We start from the raw sequence: 22,799 nt of genomic DNA, 5'->3' as shown, positions 1-22,799 counted from the left end.
CCAAAACCTGCACTGGGAACATGGGCCCCGACCTGGTGGACAGCACCACCTGGTGACAGAGTGCCGGGCGCATTCCATCCAGATGAGGAAGCTGAAGGAGACTGCATCAGAAAGTGCCGCCAGTCAGCGATCAATTCCACCACTTCACCATCAAGTTCCTTCTGCCCCACTAGTCCTGCCATGCCAGCATGAGCCACACTTTGCTAACAAGAGACCCAATACCTTCTCTAGGTGCAGAGTCCTCTCCACCCCCAAGACAGCCCAGATAAACTCCTTAGGAACAACAACAACAACAAAATTAAAAACTTCTGTTCATCAAAGGACATTGTCAAGAGATAAAGAGAGGCCCGGCACATTTGAGAGGCTGAGGCGGGAGTATCTCTTGAGGCCAGGAGTGCCAAGACCGGCCAAGGCAACAAAGCAAGACCCTGTCTCTACAAAAAATAACAATATTGGCCGGGTGTGGTGGCTCACGCCTGTAATCCCAACACTTTGGGAGGCCAAGGCGGGCGGATCATGAGATCAAGAGATCAAGACCATCCTGGCCAACATGGTGAAACACCGTCTCTACTAAAAATACAAAAATTAGCTGGGTGTGGTGGCATGCGCCTGTAGTCCCAGCTACTCAGGAGGCTGAGGCAGGAGAATCGCTTGAACCCAGGAGGCGGAGGTTGCATCGAGCCAAGATCGCACCACTGCACTCCAGCCTGGTGACAGAACGAGACTCTGTCTCAAAAAAACATAAATAAAATAACAATATTATCTGGGCGTGGTGGTGTGCACCTGTGGTATGGTTCCAGCTACTCAGGAGGCTGAGGCAAGAGGATCACTTGAGCCTAGGAGATCAAGCCTGCGATAAGCCATGATCACACACCACTGCACTCCAGCCTAGGTAACAGAGTAAGACCCTGTCCCAAAACAAGCAAACAAACAAAAAAAAAGAAATGAAAACCTACAAAATGGGAGAAAATATCTGCAAATCATATATCTGATTAGATTTAATATCCAGAATATATAAAGAACTCCTATAACTCAACAACAAGAAAACCCAATTTAAAAATGGGCAAATCACTCAAATGGACAGCTCTCCGAAGAAAATATACAAATGGACAAGCACCACATGAAAATATGCTCAACATCATTAGCCATTAGGGAAATGCAAATCAAAACCACAATGAGCCGTGGATGGTGGCCCACACTTGCAGTCCCACCAGGAGTTCAAGGCTGCAGTGATCTCTGATTGTGCTCATGCACTCCAGACTAGGTGGCAGAGTGAGACTCTACCTCTAAAAAATACTTTCTAAACCACAATGAGATGCCACCTCATACCTATTTATTATAGTTGGCTGTAAATATTTATTTTAGAGATGGGGTCTTGCTATGTTGCCCAGCTGGTCTTGAACTCCTAGCCTCAAGCAATCCTCCTGACTCAGCCTCCCAAAGTGGTGGGATTACAGGCATGAGCCACTACACCTCACCAGATTTTTTTGGTGGGGGGAGTGGGGAGGTGGAGGAACAGGGTCTTGCTCTGTGCCCAGGCTAGAGTTCTGTGGCATGATCATAGCTCACTGCAACCTCAAGCTCCTGGGCTCAAGCAATCCTACTGTCCCAGCGTTCCAAATAGGACTACAGGCATGTGTCACCACTCCTAATGTTTTTTTTTTTTTTTGGAGAGACAAAGTCTCACTATGTTGCTCAGGCTGATAATCCGCCTACTTTGGCCTCTGAAAGTGCTGGGATTACAGGAGTGAGGCACCATGACTGACCGATAATAATTTTTTTAAAAAATAGAGACAGTAAAAAAAAAAAAGAGAGACAGACCTGTAATCTCAACACTATGGGAGGCTGAGGCAGCAGGATAATTTGAGGCCAGGACTTTGAGACCAGCCTGGCCAACACAGCAAGATCCTGTCTCTACAAAAAATAGAAAAAATTAGCCTAGCCTGGTGGTGCATGCCCATTGTCCCAGCTACTCAGGAGCGTCAGCTGAGAGGATCGCTTGGGCCCCGGAGATTGAGGCTGCAGTAAGCTGTGATCGTACTACTAGACTCCAACCTGACACCTTGTCTTAAAAACAAACAAACAAAAAAGGTGCGGTCACTGTGGGAATTTATCACTTCCTGAAAAAGCTAGACAGAATTCCCATATAACTCAGCAATTACACTCCCGGGTATACAGCAAAACAATTATAAACAGGTGTAACCACAGGACCAGTTGAATCTGGTTCAGTTTTTTTTTGAGACGGAGTTTCGTTCTTCTTGCCCAGGTTGGAGTGCAAAGGCGCGGTTTTGGCTCACTGCAACCTCCCGCTCCCGAGTTCAAATGATTCTCCTGCCTCAGCCTCCCAAGTAGCTGGGATTACAGGCACCCACCACCAGCCTGGCTAATTTTTTTGTATTTTTAGTAGAGATGGGGGGGTTTCACCCTGTTGGCCAGGCTGGTCTTGAACTCCTGACCTCGGGTGATCCACCCACCTCAGTCTCCCACAGTGCTGGGATTACAGGTGTGAGCCATCGTGCCCAGCCTGGTTCAACTTTTTTTTTTTTTTTTTTTTTTGAGGCGGAGTCTCGCTCTGCCGCCCAGGCTGGAGTGCAGTGGCGCGATCTCGGCTCACTGCAAGCTCTGCCTCCCGGGTTCACGCCATTCTCCTGCCTCAGCCTCTCTGAGTAGCTGGGACTACAGGCGCCCGCCACCACGCCCGGCTGATTTTTTTTTTTAATATTTTTAGTAGAGACAGGGTTTCACCGTGGTCTCGATCTCCTGACCTCGTGATCCGCCCGCCTCGGCCTCCCAAAGTGCTGGGATTACAAGCGTGAGCCACCGCGCCCGGCCCAGCCTGGTTCAACTTTTATCAGTAACAAAATGATGAGTTGTTTTTCAGTTACAATAGATCCCCAGGCTGCAAGTCATGTAACCTGAGCATGCCCAGATGAACCAAGTGTGCCTGATAGCTGACCCTGGTGTCTGTGGGAACATAAAAGTCAACCACAGGCAGGACTTAAGCACTCAAATGGAGGAATGGACACCAAATTAGGACGCATGGGGTGCCCTGTTTTGCTGCAATATGAACTTAAAAGCCAAAGATCCAGCATTGCCCCTTTGCATGACCCAAACAGATCACACCTTGTTGTATTTTCCCATCTCCCTCATAGTTGCTTTCTGCCTATAAAACCTGCCCCCAGATTCCATCTCAGGGAGACAAATTTGAGTATTGCCTCTGGTTTCCCCACTGGTCGACCTTACAATAAAGCCTTTTCTCAAAAGCTGATGACATAGTCTTGGCTTCTATGTGCGTCTAGCAGTGAGCCCACTGCTTGGTAACACAATGGACTCAAACATTTATAAGCCAATGTTCATTGCAACATTATTCAAAATAGCAAAAAAGCAGAAATAACCAAGTATCCATCAATAGATGAATGAATAAACAAAATGTGGTATATACATACAATGGAATATTATTCAGCCATAAAAAGAAATGAAGTTCTAGCCAAGGGTGGTGGCTCACACCTGTAATCCCAGCACTTTGGGAGGTCAAGGTGGGTGTATCACTTGAGGTCAGGAGTTCAAGACCAGTCTGGCCAACATGGTGAAACCCCATCGCTACTAAAAATACAAAAAATAAGCTGGGCGTGGTGGCGGGCGCTTATAATCCCAGTTACTTGGGAGGCTGAGGCAGGAGAATTGCTTGAACCTATGAGGCAGAGATTGTAGTGAGCCCAGATGGCGCCACTGCACTCCAGCCTGGGTAACAAGAACGAAACACCATCTCAAAAAAAAAAAAAGAAAGAAAGAAAGAAAAAGAAAAAAATATTAGCCAGGCATGGTGGAGCATGCCTGTAGTCCCAGCTACTTGGGAGGCTGAGGCATCAGAATCACTTGAACCTGGGTGGCAGAGATTGCAGTGAGCTGAGATGGCACCACTGCCCTCCAGCCTGAAACCGAGGGAGATCCTGTCTCAAAAAAAAAAAAAAAAGAAATGAAGTTCTGACCCATGCTACAACACGGATAAACCTTGACAACCTCATGCTCAATGAAATAAGGTGGACATAAAAAGGACATATACAGTATGATTCCACCCACATAAGGTAATTGACTAATCAAATGTATAGAGACTATATAATAGAGGTTACCAAAGGAGAGAAGGACAGGAGGAGAGGAGGAAATAGGAAGTTATTGCTTAATGATTACAGAGTTGCTGTTTCAGGTGATGAAAAAGTTTTGGAAATAGAGTGGTGATGGTTGCATAATATTGTGAATGTAATTAATGCCACTGAGTTATACACCTAAAAACGGTTAAAATGGCATTAAAAAAAAAAAAAAGACAGTATCTTGCTCTCTGGCCCGGGCTGGAGTGCAGTGGTACAATCATAGCTCACTGCAGCCTCAATCTCTCAGGCTCAAGAGATCCTCCTGCCTCAGCCTCCCAATTAGCTGAGACTACAGGTGAGTGCCACTACACCTGGCTAATTTTCCTTATTTTTAGTAGAGATGAGATCTTGCTCTGTTCCCCAGGCTGATCTAGAACTCCTGAGCTCAAGCGATCCTCCTGCCTCCACCTCCCAAAGTGCTGGAATTACAAGTGTGAGCCACTGCACCCAGCTGCAAATTTTTAGTACATACATTTTTACCGTAATTTATTTAAAAAAAAAAAAAAAAGGAAAAAAGAATACAAAAGTTTGTTCGTTGGTCTCTTCACCTTCTTCCAGTCTCTAGATCCTTGTCACATACATTAGCCTAACTTTGTTCTATAATAAGCACTTATACGCCCCCCTTTTTTTGAGACGGATTTTCGCTCTTGTTGCCCAGGCTGGAGTGCAATGGCACGATCTCGGCTCACCGCAACCTCCGCCTCCCGGGTTCTAGCGACTCTCCTGCCTCAGCCTCCCGAGTAGCTGGGATTACCAGCTACTGCGCCACCACGCCCAGCTAATTTTTGTATTTTTAGTAAAGACGGGGTTTCCCCATGTTGGTCAGGCTGGTCTTGAACTCCTGACCTCAAGTGATCCGCTCGCTTCGGCCTCCCAAAGTGCTGGGATTACATGCGTGAGCCACCGCGCCCGGCCTTTCCCCAAATTTTAATACTTTAAAATAGGGAACATCTTACAATCAACAGGTTGTGACAGGTTAATTAGCCGCGTTTTATCTTTGATAGGTGGCTCTAAAGTCAAGACAACCCGGGCAAGATCCCAGCACTGCCAATTGTCATTTGTAGACCAGGGATAGGAACACCTATCTTACAGGTTGTTACACAATAGCGCCGGTGAAGCGCTTGTCACAAAGCCTGACCCAGGACAATCTCAAAAACGGAGATTCTGTTATTCAAATTGTTTATTTTTGTGCGCTAAGTTTCACATCAACCCAACTATCTCTTGATAGGTTCCTACCAGGCGCTAGAGATATCTTACTTTTAGAAATTAGTTATGATCGTAGAAGCCGCTGGAAGTCCATAGACTCAATCTCATCTCTCTAGCGGAGCAAACAGCTGGGCTCCAGCGGGCCCTGGCTTCTGCAGCTGCGCAGTCGGCGCTGTGACGCCCGGCGCGGTTCTGTGACGTCACGAATCGGTCCTCTGTAAGAGGGGCGGGCATTCTTCTCCAGGGGAGGGCTACGTGTTGACGCCATACGCCGGGGCGGGGCCGAGAGTTTGGAGCCCCGGAGTGGGGTGTCGGCGCCTCATTCGGGTGGAGCTGAGCCGGAGACAGGTAACCGTGCGCTGTCGCCGCGCCTGTCCCAGTGCCGGGTGTTGCGGCGCTTGGCGGCCCGGGGTTGGAGACCGCGGTAAAGGGGGAGGCCGCCGCGCCCTTGGTGCTGCGGGCGCCGCGGTGACAGGGGAGTGGAGCTGGATGGAGTGGGGCTCACGGAGGGTGGTAGGAGGGACGGGACCTGATGGATGGCTGTGGCAGCCAATGGCGCCGCGGGGCCCGCCCGGCGGGCGGGGATTGGCGGGTACGGGCGCGCTCCGAGGTCGCGCGGGGCGCGGAGCGACGCGCCATTGGCAGTGGGCGAGCGGGGGGCGGGCGCGGCGGCGGATGTGAGGGAGAGGGCGGTGCGTCCGCAAGGGTGACCCCCAAGGTCGCCGCGGGCGTCACGTGGCTAGGCCACTCTCCGGCGGCGTCCTTCCCGACCGGGACGCACTCTCCTTCCCGCCTGTGAGGACCGCGTCGCTTTGTCCGAAAGACAGTGTGGCCTGCTCGAGTCGCGTCGGAGCATCTAGCCTTGGGGTGGCCCTGGGTGGGACTGCCTGTTTGGATTACGGCGCAGACCTTGGCGCCGCCCCCACACCTGCTGCCCGAAGTTGGGTCGGACAGATTGACCGAGATGAAGCTTATTTCCCGTAGAAATATCTTTCAAGCACCATTTTCCCTGGAAAATGTATCAGACATTGGATATGAGTAGTAACCTATTGAGATTTAATAGAAAACTTGCCGCGCCCTCGCCCTGACCCGAGTGCGTCTCACCTGCCATCCCCATCCCTTTGCCCAGAACATAGGACTTCGTGTTAGGGTTTCCTTGTGCCTTGTCTTGCAGTCCGTACTTTGAGGCTGATTTCCAGGTACACTGCTCTGAACAGCTGGGTTTAGGATGGGTGGCATGGGGTAAAGCCTTTTTTTGTAAGACAGCACTAGTTGCAACAGTTAAACTGTACTTTGCCGGGTAGACCTAGGAGAGTATGTAAGTAACACTATTGTAGTTTTGTAAATGAGCTGAGGACTGGATCTTGGAAAGTTGAATAAAGATCACTGTATGCTCATTTTTTGTTGTTGTTGTCTTTTTTGAGATGGAGTCTCACTCTGTCGCCCAGGCTGGAGTGCTGTGGCGCGATCTCGGCTCACTGCAACCTCTGCCTTCCTGGGTTCAAGTGATTCTCCTGCCTCAGCCTCCCAAGTAGCTGGTATTACAGGCATGCGCCACCACGCCCGGCTAATTTTTGTATTTTTAGTAGAGATGGGTTTTCACCACCTTGTCCAGGCTGTTCTTGAACTCCTGACCTCAAGTGATCCGCCCGCCTTGGCCTCCCAAAGTGCTGGGATTACAGGCGTGAGCCACTGCGCCCGGCCCCTCATTATTTTTTTTAAGCGCACTTTTCACATTTCAGTTACTTTTTCCCTTTAAATAACATCTTTATTGAGATAAAATTCACATACCATACAATTCACCCATTTGACATGCACAATTTCGGCTAGTCATGGTGGCTCACGTTTGTAATCCCCGCACTTTGGGAGTGTGGAAGGAAGATCCCTTGAGCTCAGGAGTTCAAGGAGACCAGCCTGAGCAACCAAAGTGATACCCGGCGTCTACAAAAAAATAAAATTATCTGGGTATGGTGGCATACACCACATACACCTGTAGTCGCAACTACTCGGGAGGCTGAGGTGGGAGGATGGCATGAGCCAGGGGAGGTCCAAGCTGCAATGAGCCATTATTGCCCCACTGCACTCCAGCCTGGGTGACACAGTGAGATCCTGTCTCAAAAAAAAAAAAGGCCGAGTGCAGTGGCTCACACCTGTAATCCTACCACTTTGGGAGGCCGAGGTGGGTGGATCCCCTGAGGTTGGGAGTTTGAGACCAGCCTGGCCAACATGGTGAAACCCCGTCTCTACTTTTTTTTTTTTTTTTTTTTTTTGGAGACGGAGTCTGGCTCTGTCGCCCAGGCTGGAGTGCAGTGGCGCGATCTCGGCTCACTGCAAGCTCCACCTTCCGGGTTCACGCCATTCTCCTGCCTCAGCCTCTCCGAGTAGCTGGGACTACAGGCGCCCGCCACCACGCCCGGCTAATTTTTTTGTATTTTTAGTAGAGACGGGGTTTCACCGTGGTCTCGATCTCCTGACCTCGTGATCCGATTGCAAGCGTGAGCCACCGCGCCCGGCCAACCCCGTCTCTACTAAAAATTAAAAAGTTAACAGGGCATGGTGGCGTGGGCCTGTAGTCTCAGCTACAGGCTGAGGCAGGAGAATCGCTTGAACCCAGGAGGCAGAGGTTGCAGCAAGCCGAGATGGTGCCACGGCACTACAGCCTGAGCGACAGAGCAAGACTCCATCTCAAAAAAAACAAGGAAAGAAAAAACTACAGTATCATCAACTTTTTAGATTTTCAGGTAATTTTTGAGATCATTGTACAAATTATTGAGAAATTCGTTTTGAGAACAGTAAAATTTTAAGCAATTGTACATAAAAATTTATTCTATGCAGTCATAATAGTACAGAGAGATCCTGTGTTCCTTTCCCACTTCTCTAACATTGTGCAAAACTATAGTAAATATCACAACCAGATATTGACATTAATAAAATTCAAGATACAGAATATTCCCATCATTGGCCGGGCGCAGTGGCTCACGCCTGTAATCCCAGCACTTTGGGAGGCAGAGGCGGGCGGATCACGAGGTCAGGAGATCGAGACCATCCTGGCTAACACAGTGAAACCCCGTCTCTACTAAAAATACAAAAAATTAGCCGGGCGTGGTGGCGGGCGCCTGTAGTCAGCTACTTAGGAGGCGGAGCTTGCAGTGAGCCAAGATTGCGCCACTGCACTCCAGCCTGGGCGGCAGAGCGAGACTCCGTCTCAAAAAAAAAAAAAAAAAAAATTCCCATCATCACAAGGATCCCTTCCGTTGCTTTTTTATAGCCACACCCACATTCCTCCCATTCCCAGTCCTTCAACTCCTGGCAACCACTAATTTGTTCTTCATTTCCCTAATTTTGGCATGTCAAGAATGCCAAATAAAGGGATTCATAGAGCCTTTTGGGATTGGTTTTTTCCACTCAGCTTAATTCCCTGGAGAATCATCCAGGTTGTTGCGTGTATCGGTAGTTCATTCCTTGGCCAGGCGCAGTGGCTCACACCTGTAATCCTAGCAACTTTGGGAGGCTGAGGCAGGCAGATCGCTTGAGCCCCAGGAGTTCGAGGCCAGTCTGAGGAACATAGTGAGACCTCGTCTCTACAAAAAAAAAAAAAAAAAAAAAAATTCGCCAGATGCAGTGGTGCGTTCCTGTAATCCCAGCTACTCAGGAAGCTGAGGTGGGAGGATCGCTTGAGCCTGGGCTGTGGTGGCTGCAGTGAGCCGAGATCGCGCCACTACACTCCAGCATGAGTGGCAGAGTGAGACCTTGTCTCAAAAAAAAAAAAAAAAAAGGTACTTCATTCCTTTTTATTGGAGCCGGGCTATTGGGCTATGGATGTACCACAGTTGGTTAATTCATCCACTAAAAGACATCTTTACTGTTTCCATTATTTGGCTATTACAAATAAAGCTGCTACAAACCTTCATGTACAGGTTTTCATTTGAACATAAATTGACATTTCTCCAAGATAAATGCCCAGGAATACAATCACTAAGTCGTAGTGCATGCTTAGTTGTTAAACAAATAGCCAAACTGTTTTCCAGAGTGATTGTGCTATTTTACATTCCCACCAGCACTGTATGGTCTTTTTTCTCTACATACTTGCCAGCATTTGGTGATGTTACTTTTTTTATTATAGCCATTCCAATAAATGTGTACTAATGTCTCTTTGTGGTTGTAATTTGCATTTTTCTGATGGCTAATGATGTTGAACATCTTTTCATGTGCTGATTTGCCATCTGTCTGTTCTCTCTTGTTTTGGAAGAGATGGGATCTTGCTATGTTGCCCAGGCTGGTCTTGAACTCCTGGGATCAAGTGATCCTCTTGTCTTGGCCTCCCAAAGTGCTAGGATTTCAGGCATGAACCACCATGCCTGGCCCCTGTATACTCTTGGGTGAAATGTCTGTGCATATCTTTTGTTCATTTTGTAAATAGATTGTTCGGTTTTTGTTGCGTTTTGAGAATTCCTAATGTATTCTAGATACCACTGCTTTGTTGGATATGTAGTTTGCAGATATTTTTTCCTAGTCAGCAGCGTGTCTTTTCATCTTGGGGTTTTTTTTTTTTTTTTTTTGGTTTTTGGTTTTTGGTTTTTGAGATAGAGTCTCCTTCTGTACCCCAGGTTGGAGTGCAGTGGCATAATCTCTACAACCTCTGCCTCCCAGGTTCAAGCGATTCTACTGCCTCAGCCTCCTGAGTAGCTGGGATTACAGGCGCTTGCCACCATACCTGGCTAATTTTTGTATTTTTAGTAGAGACGGGGTTTCACCGTGTTGATCAGGCGGGTCTCGAACTCCTGACCTCGCTATCCGCCCACCTCGGCCCCCCAAAGTGCTGGGATTACAGGCGTGAGCCACTGCTCCCAGCTCTTTTCATCTTTTTGTTTGTTTGAGATGGAGTCTTGCTCTGTTGCCCAGGCTGGAGTGCAGTGGTGCAATCTTGGCTCACTGCAACCTCCGCCTCCCGGGTTCAAGCAATTCTCCTTTCTCAGCTTCCCAAGTAGCTGGAACTACAGCTGCGTGCCACCACGCCCAGCTAATTCTTTTGTATTTTTAGTAGAAACGGGCTTTTACTGTGTTAGCCAGGATGGTCTGGATCTCCTGACCTCGTGATTGACACCCCCTCGGCCTCCCAAAGTGCTGAGATTACAGGCGTGAGCCACCACGCTCAGCCCCTTTTCATCTTCTTAACAGGGTCTTTTGCAAAGCAAAAGTTTATAATTTTGATGAGGTCTGGTTTACCAATTTTGTCTTTTATTAGATTGCTTTTGTTGTCGAGTCAAAGAACTCTTTGCCTAGCCCAAATTCCTGAAGATTTTATCATGTGTATTTTTCTAAAATTTTTTTTTTTTTTTTTTTTGGAGACATGGTCTTACTCTGTCACCCCAGGCTGCAGTGCAGTGGCATGATCACAGCTCACCACAGCCTCAACCTCCTGGGCTCAGGTGATCCTCACACCTCAGCCTCCTGAGTAACTAAGACTGCCAGTGTCTGCACCATGCCTGGCTAATTTTTGTATTTTTTGTAGAGACGGGTTTTGCCATGTTGCCCAGACTGGTCTCAAACTCCTGGGGTCAAGCAGTCCTCCCGCCTTGGCTTCCCAAAGTGCCAGGATTACAGGGGTGAGCCACTGCGCCCAGCCACTTTATAAAATTTTTAAATTTTACATTTAAATCTATTTAAATGTATTTTAAATACATTTAAAACACAGTAAGATGGAGTCTTACTCTGTTGCCCAGGCTGGAGTGCAATGGGCATGATCTTGGCTCACTGCAACCTCTGCGTCCTGGGTTCGAGCGATTCTTCTGCCTCAGATATATTTAAATGTATCTGTTTGGACTTAATTTATTTTTTCTTTTTTTTTTATGTTTTCACTTTATGGTACTTTTTGATGAACAGTTTTTAATTTTAATGTAATTGATATAAATTTAGTCTTGTGGCCAGCTTTTTTTGAGTCCTAAAGACTCAAGATCAAATAGATACTCTAAAAGTTTTAATTTTTTTTTTTTATTATTATGCTTTAAGTTCTAGGGTATATGTGCACAACATGCAGGTTTGTTACATATGTATACATGTGCCATGTTGGTATGCTGCACCCATTAACTCATCATTTACATTAGGTATATCCACTTGGAGTTAATTTCTGTATGTAGTATAAAGTTTGAGTGTTTTTTGGTTTTTGTGGGGTTTTTTTGCTTATGAATATCTAACCAGCACCATTTGTTTGAGAAGACTGTTTTTCTTCCATTGAATTGCTTTTGCACTTTCGTCAAAAATCACTTGGCTGTACTTGTGTGACTCTCTTTCTGATTCTCTGTTGCGTTCCTTTGATCTTTGTGTCTATCCCATCACCAATACCGAGAGTTTTTATTATTGTAGCTCGTAAGAAGTCTCAAAATCGGATAGATTGATTTCTCTCACTTCTTTTTCAAAATTGTTTTAGCTAATCTAGTTCTTTTGCCTTTCTTTTTTTTTTCTTGAGACGGAGTCTTACTCTGTTGCCCAGGCTGGAGTGCAATGGGCATGATCTCGGCTCACTAACCTCTGCGTCCTGGGTTCAAGCGATTCTCCTGCCTTAGCCCCCCGAGTAGGTGGGACTACAGGCGCGCACCACTACACCCTGCTAATTTTTTTTATTTTTAGTAGAGATGGGGTTTCACCATGTTGGGCAGGCTGGTCTCGAACTCCTGATCTCGTGATCCACTCGCCTCGGCCTCCCAAAGTGCTAGGATTGCAGGCGTGAGCCACCACACCTGGCCACCTTTCTTTATTATATTTATTTATTATTTTTGAGACAGGGTCTCACTCTGTCACCCAGGCTGGAGTAGAGTGGCATTATCACAGCTCACTGCAGCCTCTACCTTCCAGGCTCAAGCAATCTTGCCACCTCAGCCTCCTGAGTAACTGGGACTGCAGGCACGTACCACCACGCCTGGCTGGTTTTTTTCTTTTCTTTTCTTTTTTTTGAGATGGAGTGTCACTCTGTTGCCCAGGCTGGAGTGTAGTGGCGCAATCTCGGCTCACTGCAGCCTCTGCCTCCCGGGTTCAAGCGATTCTCCTGCCTCAGCCTCCTGAGTAGCTGGGACTACAGGTGCGTGCCACCAACACCTGGCTGATTTTTTTGTATTTTTAATAGAGACAGGGTTTCACCATGTTAGCCAGGATGGTCTCGATCTCCTGACCTCGTGATCCACTTGCCTCGGCCTCCCAAAGTGCTGGGATTACAGGCGTGAGCCACTGCGCCTGGCTTGTTTTTGTTTTTGTTTTTTGAGACAGCCTCACTTTGTCATCCAGGCTGGAATGCAGTGTTGTGATCTCGGCTCACTGCAACCTCTGCCTCCCAGATTCATGTTATTCTCTCACCTCGGCCTCCTGAGTAACTGGGACTATAGGCACCCACTACCACACCTGGCTAATTTTTTTTTTTTTTTTTTGAGATGGAGTCTCGCTCTGTCACCCAGGCTGGAGTGCAGTGGTGCAATCTCAGCTCACCGCAAGCTCCGCCTGCCACGTTCACGCCGTTCTCCTGCTCAGTCTCCCAAGTAGCTGGGAGTACAGTCGCCCACCACCACGCCCGGCTAATTTTTTGTTAATTTAGTAGAGATGGGGTTTCACTGTGTTAGCCAGGATGGTCTTGATCTCCTGGCCTCGTGATCCGCCCGTCTCGGCCTCCCAAAGTGCTGGGATTACAGGCGTGAGCCACCATGCCCGGCCCTAATTTTTATATTTTTGGTTGAAATGGGGTTTCACCGTGTTGGCCAGGGTGTTCTCAAACTCCTGACCTCAAGTCATCTGCCCGCATCGGCCTCCCAAAGTGCTGGGATTAACAGGTGTGAGCCACTGGGCCCAGCCACCTGGCTTTTTTTTTATCTGGAGACGGAATTTTGCTGTTGTTGCGCAGGCTGGAGTGCCATGGCGTGATCTCAGCTCACTGCAACCTCCACCTCCTGGGTTCAAGTGAGTCTCCTGCCTCAGCCTCCCGAGTAGCTGGGATTACAGGTATGTGCCGCTACTCCCGGCTAATTTTGTATTTTTAGTTGAGACGGGGTTTCTCCATGTTGGTCAGGCTGGTCTCAAACTCCCAACCTCGGGCCATCCGCCCGCCTCGGCCTCCCAAAGTGGTGGGATTACAGGCATGAGCCACTGTACCTGGCCTAGCTGTGTTTTTAAAATTTTTATTGTTTGTAGAGATAGGGTCTTGCTCTGTTGCCAAGGCTGGTCTCAAACCCCTAGGCAAGCTATCCTTTCACCTCAGCCTCCCAAAGTGCTGGGATTACAGGCCTTTTTTTTTTCTTGTATATAATGCACCATTTCTCTCTGGCTGCCTTCAAGGTTTTGTTTTTGTTTTTTGTTTTTTGTATTGAGTTTTCTGAATTTGTTCATGATGTGTCTTGGTGTGCGTTTATTTGGGTTTATGCTTCAAGGGGTTCTTTATGCGTTTTGCCAAATTTGGGAGATTTGTAGCCATTATTTCTTTGAATGCTTTTCCAGCCCCTCCTTCTGCCTTCATCAGGGACTCCAGTGACATCAATATTAGATCTTTTGTTATTTCCCTGAGGCCTTGTTCTGTCTTCAAGAAGTTCACTGATTTCCTCTGTCTTTATTCTGCCATTTGACCCATGCTTAAGTTTTTTTCTTTTGCTTAGTGCATTTTTCAGTTCTGAAATGTCTGTTTTATTCTCTACATCTTCTCTTTGCTGAAACTTTATTTTTCATTTGTTTCAAGCATGTTCATAGTTGCTCGTGGAAGCATTTTGAGGATGCCTCTTTTAGAATTTTTGTCAGATAATTGTAAGTCTATGTCATCTTGGTATTGGTGTCTATAGATTGTCTTTTTTTGTTTGAAATTATCCTGGTTCTTTTGGTTTTTGTTTGTTTGTTTGTTTGTTTTTGTTTTTGTTTTTTTTTTTTGAGATAAAGTCTCGCTCTGGTGCCCAGGCTGGAGGCAGTGGCGCGATCTCGGCTCACTGCAACCTCCCGGGTTCAAGTGATTCTCCTGCCTCAGCCTCCCAAGTAGCTGGGATTACAGGCATGTGCCACCATGCCAGGCTAATTTTTGTATTTTTGTAAAGATAGGGCTTCACCATGTTGGCCAGGCTGGTCTTGAATTCCTGACCTCAAGTGATAACACCCACTTCAGCCTCCCAAAGTGCTGGGATTACAGGTATGAGTCACCATGCCTGGCCAAGATTATCCTGGCCCCTGATGTAAAGAGTGATCTTTGACTTGCAACCTGGACATTCTGGGTGTTATGTTATGGACTCTTGATCTTGTTTAAATCTCTAAGCAATGCAGGCTTCCTCTGCTGGGGCAGGGAGGGGCTGCTTCCTCATTGTTGCTGGTGGGGTGTCTGCGGGGAGGGATTCCTTGTTATTGCTGTATGACTGTAAGAGTTCCCCATTAGGCCTTGGTGATATCACCCTGCCTGGGAAGGGAGGGGTGCTGCTTCATTACTGCTGGATAGGACTGAAATCCAGACTACCCTACCTGGTCTCCACTGACTTATCAGGGAGTGAGTTGGGGAGGGCTCATTATTCACCAGGTGGGGATGAAAGTCCCTGGTCTCTATTCTGACATCAGCTGAGTAGAGTGAGGATGTTTCCTGTGGAGTTTGGCCGCAGTAAAGCAATTGTTGTTTAAAACTTTAAAAGTTTTCCATCTTGCTGCTCTTTTCCTGGTCCTTTTGCTAGAGAGAACAGGTTTCTGTTTGTAGTTTTCTTTGTCTACACCTGTTGGCATTTCTGGGTTGTAGGCTTCTCGAGTACCTAGGTCTGAGACATATGAAGCATAAAGAAAATCAAGAACTCAGTGCTCGGCCGGGTGTGGTGGCTCATACCTGTAATCCTAGCACTTTGGGAGTCCGAGACAGGCAGATCACTTGAGGTCAGGAGTTCGAGGCCACACTGGCCAACATGGCAAAGCTGTCTCTATAAAAAATACAAAAATTAGCCAGACATGGTGATGTGCACCTGTAGTAGTCTCAGCTACTTGGGGGACTGAGGTGAGAGAATCACTTGAGCCGGGGAGGTCCAGGCTGCAGTGGGCCGAGATCACACCACTGCACTCCAGCCTGGGCAACAGAGCAAGACCCTGACAGAAAAAAAAAAAAAACAAAAAAAAAACAAAAAACAAACAAACAAAAAAAAAACAAAACCTCAGTGCTCCTTCTTTGGGTCCTCTGGTTCCTAGCCAGTCTGCTTCCTTCTCTCCACCTTTCACAGTCTTGTTTTGTCTTAAATGTAACGCCTCAAGTGTTTAGCTATATTTAGCAGGAAACACGTTTTATATATGCTTTAATGAGATGTTGAAAAATTGTCCTGCTTTCCATAAAGATTTAATAATTTACACTCTATCAATACCTTTTAAAAGTGCCTATTTATCTACGCCCTCCCCAGTCAACCTATTTATACCACATCAGTCATGGGCACCTCTGATGCTGTGGGGCTACATCTCAGGGAAAGGGCAGAACAGTCTTCAGACCTATACACTGAAGCGTACTCAGGGATCTGATCAGGGAGGTGTCAGTCCCTACCAGTGGTGACGACCCATGATTGGTGAGCTAAATAGGCTTCTATGCTAAATGATGGAGACAGCCTACTAATGTTTTGGAAGTTACCACTTGACCGCCACTCCAAATTAGCTAATATTTAGGTTTAAATATCTTGGAAACTTAAACTTTTTATATCACTAGTGTGCCTTTTTTTTCCTGGGCTACATATGTGTGTGTGTGTGTGTGTGTGTGTGTGTGTGTGTACGTATATACGTGTATATGTGAGCCGAGATCGCGCCACTGCACTCCAGCCTGGACTCCGGAGTCTCACTCTGGATTCTCGCTCTGTCGTCCAGGCTGGAGTGCAGTGGCGCAATCTCGGCTCACAGTAACCTCCACCTCCCGGGTTCAAGTGATTCTCCTGCCTCAGCCTGCCAAGTGGCTGGGACTACAGGCACCTGCCACAACGCGCAGCTAATTTTTTTGTAGTTTTAGTAGAGGCGGAGGTTTACCATGTTGGCCAGGCTGGTCTTGAGCTCTCCTGATCTCAGATGATCCACCCACCTCGACCTCCCAAAGTGCTGGGATTACAGGCATGAACCACCATACCCAGCCATTTCTTTAGTCATAGATATACCTTCAAGTTTTCAAAGCGCTTTCATATTTGTGTTACAATTATAAAAAGACATTATGAGGGGGTTAGGAGTAATTACTGTCTCCACGTTATGGCCCAGGAAAGCTCACACAGTGACTTGGTGTCACGTGGTCTCTGTTGGCCCAGGAAAGCTCACACAGTGACTTGGTGTCACTTGGTCTCTGTTGGCCCAGGAAAGCTCACACGGTGACTTGGTGTCACACGGTCTCTGTACCTGCAGGCTCAACAATTGTTTCCATCTAGCAATGAAAAAAAACCTTACAGTTTAAAAGTAATCCTTACTACTTTCCTCAGCTTATATGTAATGAGGTGTCACTAGTGAAAGATATTAAATTCTTTGAGATTCTCAGCCAATAAGGGAGAATTGATATCTGTACTCTGTACATGAGTTCTTTGTATTACTACTAAAACAAAAATAATTGCAGGCATGAGACAACAGCCATAGGTCTGTAGCAAACGTGTGTTCATGATTCATCAGAACAATTGAGTCCAAAACTGAAAAAAAGAAAGTGGATGAGTTGTCCTTTAAAATGGTTGCCAGCTAATACTCATAAGGTATAAGGATCATGTAATGATGTGTGGTTTTTTTTCCCTCAAAGACTCATTTGCTGAGAAACAGCAGACTGTTTTTGCTAGGTCTTGCCTTTTTAATTATCCCCCTACCTAGCCAATGTCATATTGATAGGCATCAGTAGTTGGTTTATTTCCCTCATTGTTTGTGTCCTGGGATGGGGTACCTCCTACCCAACTGGGGAAATTCGAGGCATAAAACTCAAAGGCTTCATATTTCAGACAGAACCCTATTTAAATATATCGTTTCTTAAGGGCAGGGCATTTAACACCTAAAAACTAATTTTCCTTTGGTTTTTACTTTTTTTCTTTTTACAACTTGTTTTTCCCAAATGTATGTGTTTATTCTTGCATCTTGAAATTAATGGATTACAACTTGTATCATTTTTGTGTACAGTGATAAGTTCAGTTACATTTTTTCCTTACACATTAAAAAAATAACTTTATTGAGACATAATTCACGTACCATACAATTCACTCATTTAAATTGTAAGGTGAATGTATTTCAGTGTATTAGAGGGTTGTGACACCATCAGCACAATCTAGTTTTAGACCTTTTTCATCCTCTCCTCCCAAAAAGAAAGCCCTTCCATTGAGTTACTCCTCATCCTTCCCTCATTCCTCTGCCCCAGCCCCAGGCAACCACTAATCTGTTTTCTCTCTGTATAGATTTGCCTATTCTGGAATGTGATATTATTATCGTATATGGGTTTTTGTCCATGATTCCTGGTTATAACTCCCATAGTTCTTGTTATTTCCTAAGTAACTAAAATAAGCATGTATTTTGTTAAAGTATTTCTCCTTGGTTCTCCTTCTCCTTGAAGTAGCTTCCAAACAGCTTCAGAGTGATAAAGGTGAAAGACAGTCTTTCGTTACAATGTTGGGGTGCTTTAGGCCCCAGAAACAGGCCTGTGGCGCTCCTTTCACCTGCTGCTTTTTCTCCCCAAGGGAGGCCATAGAAACTAAAAATATGCTGTAATATTCCTCCACTGTTCTGTCTTGGAGCCAGCCATAAAGAAATTCTCTGACCTACCTTGTCTGATTGTAGGTCACAAGACACCCACTTCAGGAGTCCTGCCTCACACCCACAGGAAGAAATCCTGCACAGAGAGGCCAAGAAGAATCTGAACAAACAGGCCTGGCTGGGTTTCCCCACTCGGTCTGTTGGTATTAGATCATACCCTTTTTGTCTGATCACCTGTCTACGTGGTTATCTATGCTTCAGTCATGCATATCCAATGAAGTCTCCATAAAAGGCCCAAGAGGATGGGGTACGGAGAGTTTCTGGATAGCTGAACATGTGGAGATTCCTGGAGGGTGGCGTGCCTGGGGAGGGTATAGAAGCCTCCTTACCCCATCCTACACCTTGACCTGTGCAACTCTTAATCCACATCCTATGTTATATTCTTTGAAAAAAACAGTAGATGTAAGTAAGTGTTTCTTGAAATTTATTGAACCAAAGGGGGGGTCATGGGATCTCCAGTTTCTAGCTGGTTGGCCAGAAGTACAAGTAAGACGACTGGGGGCTTGCGATTGACATCGGAGGTAGGGGGCAGCCTTGTGGGATTGAGCCCTTGACCTGTGGTATCTGATGCTGTCTCCAGGTAGGTAGCAGCAGAACTGAATTGCTTATTGGTAGGGAGAATTCCCCACACATTTAGTCACAGAAATCTTCTGTGTTGGTTGTTATGTGAGAGCAGAGGAATAGACTCATAATATGTCTTTTGCGTCGGCTGCTTTTTACTGAGCATAATGTTTTCAAGGTTCCTCCAGGTTGGAGCATGCACCAGCACTTCCTTAGTTTCATTGCAGAATGCTGTTATATTCTATAGATATAACACGTTTTGCTTATCCATTCATCAGTGATGGACATTTGAGTTGTTTCTACTGTTTGGTTTTACCAATAATGCTGCTATGAGCATTTGTGTACAAGTTTTTTTGTGGATGTACATTTTCATTTCTCTTGATTATGTATCTAGGAGTGTAATTGCTGTGTTATATGGTGACTTTATGTGTTTATTGGCTGTTAGTATATCTTCTTTGGACAAATGTCTATTCAAATCCTTTGCCTATTTTTTGATTGGGTTGTCTTTTTACTGTTGCATTATGAGAGTTCTTTATATATTCTGTATATAAGTTCCTTATCAGATAATTGCAAATATTTTCTCCCATCTATATCATTTCTTTCTTAATAAGTTGTTTGAAGCACAAAAATTTTTTTGTTTTGTTTTGTTTTGAGACAGAGTCTCACCCTGTCACTCAGGCTGGAGTGCGGTGGTGCGATCTCAGCTCACTACAACCTCTGCCTCCTGGGTTCAAGGGATTCTCCTACCTCAGCCTCCCAAGCAGCTGGGACTTACAGGTGTGCATGACCACGCCCAGCTAATTTTTGTATTTTTAGTAGAAACGGCGTTTCGCTATGTTAGCTAGGCTGGTCTCGAACTCCTGACCTCAAGTGATCCGCCTGCCTCGGCCTCCTAAAGCGCTGAGATTACGGGCGTGGGCTACCGCTCCTGGCCAGATTTTTTATTTTGATGAAATCCAATTTATGGTTTTTATTTTGTTGTTTATAGTTGTGGTGTCATAACCAAGAATACATTGCTTGAATCAAGGTCACAAAGATGGAAGTTTATAACTTCATGAAAGTTATAAAACTTCTGAGTATCTTATAGTTTTGTCTCTTACATTCAGGTCTTTGATCCATTTTGGATTTTGTTTGTATATGACTATGCAGCTTCATTCCTCTTTAGACGTGGAACTCTAGTTGTCCCATTACCTTCAGTTGAAAAGACTGTTCTTTTTCTCTGCTGAATGGAGTTGGCACCCATTTAAATAGAAATATTCTTTTAAACCAAGCTTGTCCAACTCCCAGCCCGTGGGCCACATGTGGCCCAGGACAGCTTTGAATGTGGCCCAACACAAGTTTGTAAACTTTGTTAGAACATTATGAGATGTTTTTGCGATTTTTTTTTTTTAAAGCTCATCAGCTGTTGTTAGTGTTAGTGTATTTTATGTGTGGCCCGAGACAATTCTTCCAATGTGGCCCAGGGAAGCCAAAATATTGGACATCCCTGTTTTAAACCAGAAATCAAAACACTTGGATATTTTGGACAGCTCAGAGGAGCTTTCACAAAAATTGCTGAAACAATTGAATGTCTCTACCAAATAACGTACTATTCTTAAAGTTGACTTAGTATCAGTTACAGAATTTTAAGTTGAATTTCAAGTCCTAATGTTGACTGGCTGGCAGTTTTCCTTTTTTTTGTATTTTATATATATATATATTTTTTAGAGATAGGGTCTCGCTCTGTCACCCAGGCTGGAGTGGAGTGGCACGATCATAGCTCACTGAAGCCTTGACCTCCTGGGCTCAGGCTATCCTTCCACCTCAGCCTCCGGAGTAGCTGGTACAGACATGTGCCACCACACCCTGATAGCTTTTAAATTTTTTGTGGAGATGTGGTTTCTCCACATCTATGTTGCTCAGGCTGGTCTCAAACTCCTGGCCTCAAACAGTCCTTAAGCCTTGGCACCCCGAAGTGCTAGGATTATAGGCATGAGCCACCGTGCTTGGCTTTTAATATCTCCTTATGCCGTTTTATGTAAGAGAGAAAGGTGAAAAATGGGTATTTACCAGAATTGGAAATGTGCGTTAGTGCTGGCTCTGAGGGTCTGTTAAAGTGTGGACAGCAAACAGCTGTCCTGGCCGTTCCTGGGTGGAGTTGAGGATGTTGAGCCATCTGCTGAAGGGCAGCTCTTCCCATGAGTCATCTTAAGGGAAGTTTAAAAATCTCAGCTGGGTGCGGTGGCTCACGCCTGTAATATCAGCACTTTGGGAGGCCGAGACAGGCAGATCACGAGGTCAGGAGTTTGAGACCAGCCTGGCCAACATAGTGAAACCCTGTCTCTACTAAAAATACAAAAATTAGCCAGGCGTGGTGGCATGCACCTGTAGTCGTAGCTACTCGTGAGGCTGAGGCAGGGGAATTGCTTGAACCCGGGATGGGAGATTGCACTGAGCTGAGATCACACCACTACACTCCAGCCTGGGCTACTGAGCAAGACTCCGTATCAAAAAAAAAAAAAAAAAAATCTCCAGCTGTCCTGGCAGCTCTGCTGGGCAGCACTTAACTATGTGTCAGATTCAGTGACTGCGCATAGCAAAATGTCATGATTTACTTAAACAGGATCATGTTGAAGGGGCCACTTTGGGAAGAACAGATGAAATTGGTGTTTTACATTGTCAGTTTAGTGCCTGTTAATTGGGCTATTGCAGCAACTGAATACTGATAGTTAATGAGGTGATGCTATTGTTTTCTGGGAGAAAACCCAACTCAGAGGCAATTGGGTGTTTAATGTTGCCTAGATAATGACATTAAAGTAAAAAAAATTAACATTTTCCTTTGATCCTGAGAAATAAAAAAAAAATAGCATAAAATGAAGCAACAGTAGTATTGTTGCTGTCAATGTTAGGGCTGTTTGTCTTCCTTAAATATATCAGTGGAAAAACTTGGAGTGTAGTTGGAGGTAGGAAGAACTACCGAATTAACTTAAAACTTTTGATTTCTAAAGTAAAAACCCAGGGGTAAAGATTGCATTCCCTAATTATATCCAGAATATATTGCTTGTTTACCTTTAATTTGTAAGGAGCAAGTTTTTGTTTGTTGTTCAGTTTGTTTTTAAAGAATATGTTCTGCTGTTTACTTTTGCTGACCTATCTCTTCTCAGTGGAGCAGGCCAGAGGTGAATGCAGGACACTCTAAGCCCTCTCTCTTGGTGTCCCTTCAGTGTATTCTGAGTATATTTGGGCCAAGAGGAAGGTTCCGATAAATAATATAGAAGATATTTTTATGTAACAGTTATTTCTGGGTAATTCACACTATGTTTCAGAGCTTGGATTTTCTTCGGGTAGGTGTGGACATGGGGTATAGTTCCAACTTTACAACCAGAGCACTTGCTTTGAGACAAATTCATGAGCAACCATGTAGGCCAGCAAGCACCTTTTTTTCCACAGGCGGCGTCCTTGTGAACTTTCCTCTTGGATCCTGACTCTGCTGTTAGTAGCCTATGACCTTGGATGAAATGTAAGGGAATGGAAACTGAAGCTATCTGTAAAGTGAAAGAGCTGGCGCCTGCCTTATTGGGAGCCTCTGGGTTTATGCATGAGTCAGATGTGTAGAGTTGCTCACCATGGAGGGCCCAGGGTAGGCAGGCATTATTGAACAACTGCTCCATGTGCTCTTTTCAATCTTTGCAGAGCCCACCCACATCTCCCTTGCTCAGACCTGGCTCCCCATGGCTTATGAAAGGGGGCTGAGTGCAGAAGGTGGCGGGCAGGACACTGGACAACCCTCTGTGGCTTTTCCTTACCCTTCGTAGTACCATGAGATTCTGGCTTTTCCCGTCTCTGTGTTTCCGCCTACATGCAGTGCCTCCTCTTCCCTCCTTCCCATCCATGTCCTTTTGTCTTGAGACACACCCACTTGGAAGGAGCCCATCCTCTCACAGGGTCTGCTGGCATATTCTGCACCTCTCAAGTACTCAGTGTTTCCTCTGCAATCTTTTCTATGTTGTTTTTCCTCTGCTCAAGCGTAAATTGAAAGTAAGGAAAGTATTTTTCTAATTTCTTTGTGTTTTCCATAATATCGTTAAGTACAGCAGGTACTCAGTAGTTTCTGGACAGATTAGAAAATGTTTTTCTTATTCTACAATTAATCCTAATCCTAATTCTAAATTAATTAATCCT

The 22,799-nt window shown here is 45.6% G+C and overlaps 2 protein-coding genes across 9 annotated transcripts in view; one reads left to right on the top strand and one right to left on the bottom strand.

Annotated features, from left to right (window-relative positions):
• Nucleotides 1–5,506, bottom strand: part of TMED4 (transmembrane p24 trafficking protein 4) — a 28,158-nt gene extending 22,652 nt beyond the window's left edge. For both annotated transcript variants that reach the window (XM_058445250.1, XM_058445256.1), the window contains exon 1: nt 5,406–5,506. The gene's annotated coding sequence lies outside the window, so the exon portion shown is untranslated. The remainder of the gene's footprint in view (nt 1–5,405) is intronic.
• The window catches only part of OGDH (oxoglutarate dehydrogenase), a 486,510-nt gene that overhangs the window by 373,933 nt on the left and 89,778 nt on the right, over nt 1–22,799 (top strand). For 3 of the 7 annotated variants that reach the window (XM_032758168.2, XM_032758169.2, XM_032758167.2), the window contains exon 1: nt 5,638–5,702. The exons of 1 other annotated variant lie outside the window; for it this stretch is intronic. The gene's annotated coding sequence lies outside the window, so the exon portion shown is untranslated. Of the gene's footprint in view, nt 1–5,637; nt 5,703–18,101; nt 18,213–22,799 lie in introns of those variants that run through there. 3 more of the 7 variants (XM_058445181.1, XM_058445194.1, XM_058445175.1) reach the window with 2 other exon arrangements.

Source organism: Hylobates moloch, unplaced genomic scaffold, assembly GCF_009828535.3.
Source record: "Hylobates moloch isolate HMO894 unplaced genomic scaffold, HMol_V3 SCAFFOLD_1, whole genome shotgun sequence".
In the NCBI taxonomy this organism is placed as follows: domain Eukaryota; kingdom Metazoa; phylum Chordata; class Mammalia; order Primates; family Hylobatidae; genus Hylobates; species Hylobates moloch.
The sequence above is the reverse complement of the archived record's forward strand: the minus strand, read 5'-3'. Positions and strand labels throughout refer to the sequence as shown.